This window comes from Spinacia oleracea, chromosome 4 (genome assembly GCF_020520425.1).
Source record: "Spinacia oleracea cultivar Varoflay chromosome 4, BTI_SOV_V1, whole genome shotgun sequence".
In the NCBI taxonomy this organism is placed as follows: domain Eukaryota; kingdom Viridiplantae; phylum Streptophyta; class Magnoliopsida; order Caryophyllales; family Amaranthaceae; genus Spinacia; species Spinacia oleracea.
Genome location: NC_079490.1, coordinates 126,750,131 through 126,758,926, shown reverse-complemented (window position 1 = coordinate 126,758,926; position 8,796 = coordinate 126,750,131). Strand labels below are relative to the sequence as shown.

Here is an 8,796-nt window from a genome sequence, read left to right as displayed (position 1 = left end):
AGTCTGTCTATGCTCCCCAAGGCAATCATGCCTTCCATTGCGGTCGAGAATTTCAAGATCGAACCCCAGCTGATAAACATGATCGAGAGACACCAATTCGGTGGGGAAAAGGGTGAAGATCCTAATCTCCATATTCAGTCTTTCATTCAGTATTGTGCCACCATTAAGCAGAAGAATTTAACACCGGAGCAGACTATGGAGATACTCTTTCCATTTTCATTGAGTGGGAAGGCAAAGCTATGGATTAATAGTCTCAACCGCGCAACTATGAAAATCACCGATTGGAATTCTTTGGCCCTTGCATTCTATGTTTAATATTTCCCACCTGAGAAGACAGCTCGTCTAAGGGGACATATATTAGGTATCTCTCAACAAGCAGATGAGAGTTTGTTCTAGGTTTGGGAAAGATTCAAGGACTTGCAAAGAGAGTGCCCACACCATGGTTTGGAGGACTGGTTCCTGGTTCAGCAGTTCTATAATGGTATGGGTAATGAGTCTAGGTGTCTTTTGGATTCAGCTGCTAGTGGGAGATTTATGCAACTGGAGGTGCCTAGAGCTTTAGAGGTGATTGAGGAGATAGCCATCCATAGTGCCCAATATGGGAATCCTAGAGGTTTTGCCGATCGTGGTGTTAAGCATGAGATGAACTCTATTGAACAACTTACTGCTCAGCTAACTGCCCTACATCACAAGCTGGATAATATGCAAAACGCATCTTCCCAAGCCACCCAACAAGCTAGTGTCGCCACAATGAGTGCTCAGCTGGCCAATGTCTGTAATAGTTGTGGGATGCAAGGTCATTATGCACCGGAATGTAGGAGCTCTATTGAACAATGCAATGCATTCCAGGTCTACAAGCAGAACAATCCGTAATCCAACTCATACAATGAGGGGCATAAAAACAACCACCTATTATCATATAGGAGTACTAATGTTCAGAACCCCCACCAGATTCAACACCCTCCACCACCACAGCAGCCCTACCAACCGCGAAGTAACTACAACCCGCAACCTAGTGGACCACCTGACTTTCCTCCACAGCCTCAACCCACACAGCCTGATCCCATGCTTGTTGAGATGCGGAATATGATGTTAGAATTGCAGAAGTCTCTGGGCGAAAAGGATTCCAAAATCGATGCCCTCACTGCTCATAACAAGATAAATGGCTACTACTCTCGCAGATAGACCTAAGGGTCAACTCCCTTCACAACCTGTGACCAGAGAGTCTGTAAATGCTGTCACTTTGCGGAGTGGATATGAGTATGATGGGCCACCTATGACTATAGAGGAAGGGGTTGAAGTATCTGTAAGGGGTGCTGTGCCAAGAGAAAGTGAGAATGTGGTCAAAGAGAAGGAAGTTGGCACAAGGGTTGAGAAGAAAGTTGAGATACAAGTTCCACCTATCAAACTTCCCTTCCCTCATCGTCAGCTAAAGAACAAGTTAGACAAGCAGTTTGGTAAGTTCTTAGAAGTGGTAAAGAATCTGCAGGTAACGGTCCCTTTCACTGAATTAATTACTCAAGTACCTGCATATGCTAAATACATGAAAGACATCTTGACTAGGAAGAGAGCATTTAGTGAGGTGGAGACTGTTACATTTATTGAAGAGTGCAGTGCCTTACTACAAAATAAGTCTCCACCCAAGTTGAAGGACCCCGGGAGTTTCTCTATCCCGTGTAATATTGGCAACCTTTTTATTGACAAAGCCTTATGTGATTTAGGTGCCAGTGTTAGTGCCATGCCCTTGTCTGTCTGTACTAAATTGAACATGGGTGATTTAAAAGTTACCAACATAACTCTGCAAATGGCCGATCGATCTGTAAAATACCCCCTAGGTGTTCTAGAAGATGTGCCTGTTAGAGTAGGTAAATTTTTTATCCCTGTTGATTTTGTTTTGTTGGACATGGAAGAGGACAGGCAGATCCCTATTATTTTAGGTCGACCTTTCCTACACACTGTGGGGGCAATCATAGATGTCAAGAATGGCAAGCTGACCTTAAATGTGGGGGATGACAAGGTTACTTTCAATTTAACCCATGTTGCTAAGAGCCCTATGGTAGAGGAGTCAAGTTTTGGAGTCAATGTTTCTAATGATTATTTTAATACTAAATTGACTCATACTAACTCCAACAATCCTTCGGAAAAAGAGCATGTTTCAAATTGTTTTGCAGGTGGATGTAATCGGAGTATGAACTCTTCGGCATGGGTTCGAAGGGAAGCACGATTTGATGATGCTGAGACCCGAAAGACCGAACGTTCGGTGAACGGTGGGCATCGCATTCATGATCGGGGTCGTGGTCTGTCACCCCCCGCGCCACATAGCTCATCCAAGGCAATTGATTTGACACCAGATGGCACCATCTTTGGTGCCCCCATTCGATAAGTTGTCGTGGCTCTCATCCCATTCCTTTCGTCGTCTGTGCATAAACTGAGATTGTGTAATGGGGACATTACACCAATCTAATAGGGGATGAGTACTTAACTATCCATTTATTGCTTTCCGTAGTGTACTTTATGCTTTCGTTTTGTGTGTTTTAGTATAATTTTTTATCAAGTGTGTGATTCAGTGTAGTCCTTGGTATTGGAGAGGCGAGATGAGTGTATTTTACGGTTTTGGTGTTTAATGTTATGCAGGTCTAAGGCCCCAAGCTCGAAAAAGTTGAATCAAAGCCAAACGGAGCAGCTTGCATTTCGCCCGACCCGGATCGGGCGAAGAGCGCCCGATCGGGCGCATGTCGATACAAAGAAAAATTTGGGAAATCGCCCGACCGGGCGAAAGTGGCCCGATCGACACAAAAGGCGAGTGAAATGCCCGATCGGGCGAAATTCCGCCCGATCGGGCGGTTGATGATGACGTCGTAGAAAGGTCAAGGAAGGATTATGGGCTGAGAAAAGTCAATAAAACAAGGCATTGCATTTCGCCGGATCCGGATCGGGCGAGGTGCGCCCGATCGGGCGCGCACAGATTCAACGAAAAGGTTCGAAATTCGCCCGATCGGGCGATCTGCTGCCCGATCGGGCGATTTGCAAATCAGCGACAAATAAGCCACGGGTTGCTCACTTTCATCATGATACCCCTTGAGCCAATGAGGACATTGTCTGATTTAGCTTGGGGGGGGTGTTTCACTCACTTGTACATATTAGGTATGTTTTTCCTTTTATTTTTGAATTTACTTATTTTTGTGTGTTTATTTTGGTGTGTTTAATGTTTTCTAGAATAGTTTATTGCTTTGAAAAAAAAAATACAAAAGTACGTTCCGATGAATACAATATCATGCTTCCCTGTGCCCCTTGAAAGAAAATTGTTTTGATTCTTGGTATTTGATGATGGGCAATGTAGATGTTATAGCCATGATTTGATATTCGATTGCTTTGATGCCTTAACATGAGTCAACTCCGACTAACTATTTGTGGACTTGGTGCTTGGCTAGTTGACTTGGTTAGGAATGTGTGATAGGTTCCTGGTGTGTCATTGATTTTGAGTATTGGTTTGCAACTGTTAGTAGTGTTTTATGACTCATATACATGCACATTGTGGAGGACAAAGGCATTTTTTTTCTATTTAGGTAGCCTTCAGATGAATTTAGATACGTTTGTTCCCTCTTTTTTCTACCCATGTTGTGCTTGTGCCCTTTATTCGGTGACTAACCACATTATAAGCCCGTGAATTCCCCATTGGTTACTAGTCCCAAGCCTAGCTTGGGGGAGTTAATAGTAGTGAGGTGAGGGAGTTGTAGTGTGCTACATTTTGAGCACATAGTGAGTGTTGAAAAAGGAGTTCGTCTTATCATGTTTGTTGTTGAATAATGAGTTGAAAATGAAAGAGATGAGAAGAATAAAACAAATGTGAAGGTTTCTAAAAGAAAAAAAAAGGGGGAGATTGAAAAAAAAAAGAGAAAAATCTATTACTCTCAGAAAAAGTTCAAAGTATTGTTTCAATCAAGTTTTGCAAATTCATATCCTTATGAGTGATTGATTACAATTGTGGAAAAAAGGCAAGAAAGTATGGTTTTGGCTATTTGTTGTTTTGTCATGTGTTGAGTGGGAGAGTTGTGGTCATAAATCATGCGGAAAAACCATTTAGCCAGGAATACATATTATTTACACATAATCATATAGCATAGTTTAGATGCATACTCTTTGTTGCGTGCCTTCCCTAGCTGCGCCCGAACCGAACAAGAACAAGTCTTTAGGACTCCAAGTGTCGTCCCTCCGTAGATAGTCCACAGCACGTCCGGATCCGCCTTAAGATTAACCAACTAGAATTGCCCTTAAGGTACTAAAGATTTTCGGCACTCTTAGGTAAGAAATGTGTCTGAATTTTCTCTCAAAAACTCACTTTGAATACTTGAATAATCTCTGAAAATATGTGACCCTAGGCACTTATTTATAGAGTTATGGAAAGGGTTTTGGAATCCTATTAGGATACTAATTTATTTAATTATAACCCTACTAGGACTCTAATTAAATAATCATTATCTGATAGTTTTAGGATTTAATCACACTTCGAATTCTGATTGCTTCAGGATTCCCGCACAAGCATTGCACGAGCACCGTACACCCGCGCAGGCCTTGCGGCCCACGCTAGGCGCACAGCGCTCGGCCCATTGCTGCGCTCCGCGCGCGCGCGCCCAAGGCCTTGGCTGGGCCTGGCCTTGCGCTGGGCCTGGTCGAGGCTTGGCGTGCGCTGGTGTGCGTTGGCTCGCTGGGCGACGGCCTGGCTTCGTGCTGGGCCTTCGTCTAGCGGGCCTCGTCCGATGCTAATTCGTACGATACGCTTCCGATTAAATTCCCGATTCCGGAATTCATTTCCGATACGAACAATATTTAATATTTCCGATTCCGGAATTAATTTCCGTTTCGAACAAATATTTAATATTTCCGTTTCCGGAATTATTTTCCGATTCCGATAATATTTCCGATTCTGACAATATTTCCGTTTCCGACAATATTTCCGATTCTGGCAATATTTCCATTTCCGATAATATTTTCCGATACGTACCATGTTTCCGTTTCCGGCAACATCTACGACTTGGATAATATTTATATTTCCGATACGATCCATATTTCCGTTTCCGGCAATATCATCGTTTCCGGAGTATTCATTTCTTGCCTGTGACGATCTCAGCTCCCACTGAAACCAAGATCCGTCGATTCCGAATATCCATAGATGGAGTATTTAATGCCATTAAATACTTGATCCGTTTACGTACTATTTGTGTGACCCTACGGGTTCAGTCAAGAGTAAGCTGTGGATTAATATCATTAATTCCACTTGAACTGAAGCGACCTCTAGCTAGGCATTCAGCTCACTTGATCTCACTGAATTATTAACTTGTTAATTAATACTGAACCGCATTTATTAGACTTAACATAGAATGCATACTTGGACCAAGGGCATTATTTCCTTCAGTCTCCCACTTGTCCTTAGGGACAAGTGTGCATTTCCTAATTCCTTTGTCGCTCGATGCTTGCTCTTGAACATAAGGTAAGAGTTGTCATCCTTATTATGTCCAGAGGTGTTTCTCGGTTTCAGAGTTCAACTGATCAAATAAACAGATAATCATAGCCTATGATTCATCCGAGCACGGCCATGCATTTCACAGTTTCTAGCTCTCCGAGTGGCCTTGTACAACTTTTAAGCATCTCATCCCGATTTATGGGAGGACAATCCCAATCTTGCGATCTTGAGATTAGACTTCGTTTGATAGGTGATTACCTGAGCGTTGCCTTTATAGCCTCCTTTTACGGTGCGACGGTTGGTCAACGTCAAAGCAACCAGTTCTCAAACAAGTAATCTCAAATCACTCAGGTATTGAGGATTTAGTGTCTAATAATTTTAATGAAATTTACTTATGACAGATTTTCATCTCTTACAGTAAAGTTTCATAGGTCTTGTCCAATACTAGTCTTCCCAAAGTAAGTATCTATGCAAATGATTATGACATTGCCATGCATGTCCACATAGTTCAAGAAACAGAACTACTAGTCATCTTGCATTCTAATCGTCTAACGTTTTCTATGCGTCCAATTTTATAGAAAACTCCGACTAGGGACCATTTTCAACCTTTGACATTCAAGTTCACTTGATAGACATTTCTTAGTCACAGGACTGGTCCTGACAGTCTATCTTGAATATATCGTCAAATTGAAGGGACTCATCATTTAATAAACCACAAATTAAATGGAAAAATGAATTCTTTTCATTTATTGTGAATGATTAACCAATAATGTTTTACAAAGATTTAAACTCTAAAACTTTAAAACATTAAACAGAGACATCAAAGCCATTCTCCAATATGCTTGATTCCCATAGCTGCAGTGTGCGAGTTGTGCTTCGCCTGCGGCAGAGGTTTAGTCAATGGATCCAATTTTGCTTATCTCGACTTCTTTTCTTTCAACGAACTCTCGTAGAAGGTGAAATCTACGAAGTACATGCTTGACTCTCTGGTGGTGTCTAGGCTCCTTTGCCTGTGCAATAGCTCCGTTATTATCACAATACAGGGCTATTGGTCCTTTAATGGAGGGGACTACACCAAGTTCACCTATGAACTTCCTTAGCCATATAGCTTCTTTTGCTGCTTCATGTGCAGCAATGTACTCCGCTTCAGTTGTAGAATCCGCAATGGTGCTTTGCTTAGCACTTTTCCAGCTTACTGCTCCTCCGTTGAGGCAGAAGACAAACCCAGACTGTGATCTGAAATCATCTTTGTCGGTTTGGAAACTTGCGTCCGTATAGCCTTTAACAATTAATTCATCATCTCCACCATAGACCAGGAAGTAATCTTTGTGCCTTTTCAGGTACTTCAGAATATTTTTGGCAGCAGTCCAATGCGCCTCCCCTGGGTCTGACTGGTATCTGCTCGTAGCACTGAGTGCATACGCAACATCCGGGCGTGTACATATCATAGCATACATTATTGAACCAATCAATGATGCATATGGAATCCCATTCATTCGTCTACGCTCATCAAGTGTTTTGGGGCACTGAGTCTTGCTTAGAGTTATTCCATGAGACATGGGTAGGTAGCCTCGCTTGGAGTCCGCCATCTTGAACCTATCAAGCACCTTATTGATATAAGTGCTTTGACTAAGTCCAATCATCCTATTAGATCTATCTCTGTAAATCTTGATGCCCAATATGTACTGTGCTTCTCCTAGATCTTTCATCGAAAAACATTTCCCAAGCCAAATCTTGACAGAGTTTAACATAGGAATGTCATTTCCGATAAGTAATATGTCGTCGACATATAATACTAGGAAAGCAATTTTGCTCCCACTGACCTTCTTGTATACACAAGATTCGTCTGCGTTCTTGATGAAACCAAAGTCACTGACTACTTCATCAAAACGTATATTCCAGCTCCTGGATGCCTGCTTCAATCCGTAGATTGACTTCTTTAGCTTGCATACCTTTCTAGCATTCTTTGGATCCTCAAAACCTTCAGGCTGTGTCATAAACACAGTTTCTGTTAAAACGCCGTTTAAGAAAGCAGTTTTGACATCCATCTGCCATATTTCGTAATCGTAATATGCAGCGATTGCTAACATTATCCGAATAGATTTTAGCATTGCAACTGGTGAAAAGGTTTCATCGTAATCCACACCGTGGACTTGCCTGTAACCTTTTGCAACCAATCTAGCTTTGAAAACTTCAAGTTTCCCATCCTTGTCCTTTTTCAGTTTGAAAACCCATTTGCTTCCAATGGCTTGGTAGCCATCTGGCAAATCGACCAAATCCCATACTTGGTTTTCAGACATGGAGTCTAATTCAGATTGCATGGCTTCATGCCATTGCTTGGAGCTAGGGCTCGTCATAGCTTGTTTGTAAGTCGCAGGTTCATCACTTTCAAGTAATAGAACGTCATAGCTCTCGTTTGTCAAAATACCTAAGTACCTTTCCGGTTGAGATCTATATCTTTGCGATCTACGCGGGGTAACATTTCTAGATTGACCATGATTCTCACCAGATTCTTCTAAAGATCTCTGAGTTTCATCCTGAATGTCATCTTGAGCATTCTCTAGAGTTTGTTGTTCGACTCGAATTTCTTCGAGGTCTACTTTTCTCCCACTTGTCATTTTGGAAATGTGATCTTTCTCCAAAAAGACACTATCTCGAGCAACAAACACCTTGTTCTCAGATGTATTGTAGAAGTAATACCCCTTTGTTTCCTTTGGATAGCCCACAAGGATACATTTGTCAGATTTTGGATGAAGTTTGTCTGAAATTAATCGTTTGACGTATACTTCACATCCCCAAATCTTAAGAAAAGACACATTTGGAGGCTTTCCAAACCATAATTCGTATGGAGTCTTTTCGACAGCTTTAGACGGAGCTCTATTTATAGTGAGTGCAGCTGTATTTAGTGCATGTCCCCAAAATTCTAATGGAAGTTCGGCCTGACCCATCATTGACCTGACCATGTCTAGCAAGGTTCTGTTCCTCCGTTCCGACACACCGTTCCATTGTGGTGTTCTTGGAGGAGTCAATTCTGATAGAATTCCACATTCTTTCAGATGGTCATCAAATTCATAGCTCAGATATTCACCGCCTCTATCAGACCGCAGTGCCTTAATCTTCTTGCCTAATTGATTCTCTACTTCACTCTGAAATTCCTTGAATTTGTCAAAGGATTCAGACTTATGCTTCATTAGGTAGACATAACCATATCTACTGAAGTCATCAGTGAAAGTGATAAAGTAGCTGAAACCACCTCTAGCATTTGTACTCATTGGTCCACATACATCTGTATGGATTAAACCCAATAGTTCATTTGCTCTTTCTCCAACTTTAGA

General features: G+C 41.9%; 1 non-coding gene across 1 annotated transcript; it reads right to left on the bottom strand.

Annotated features, from left to right (window-relative positions):
• Window positions 1-339: 339 nt before the first annotated feature.
• LOC130460424 (small nucleolar RNA R71) lies at window positions 340-446 on the bottom strand. The gene has a single exon (XR_008920296.1). It is a non-coding gene; the product is annotated as a small nucleolar RNA R71 (small nucleolar RNA).
• Window positions 447-8,796: the final 8,350 nt, after the last annotated feature.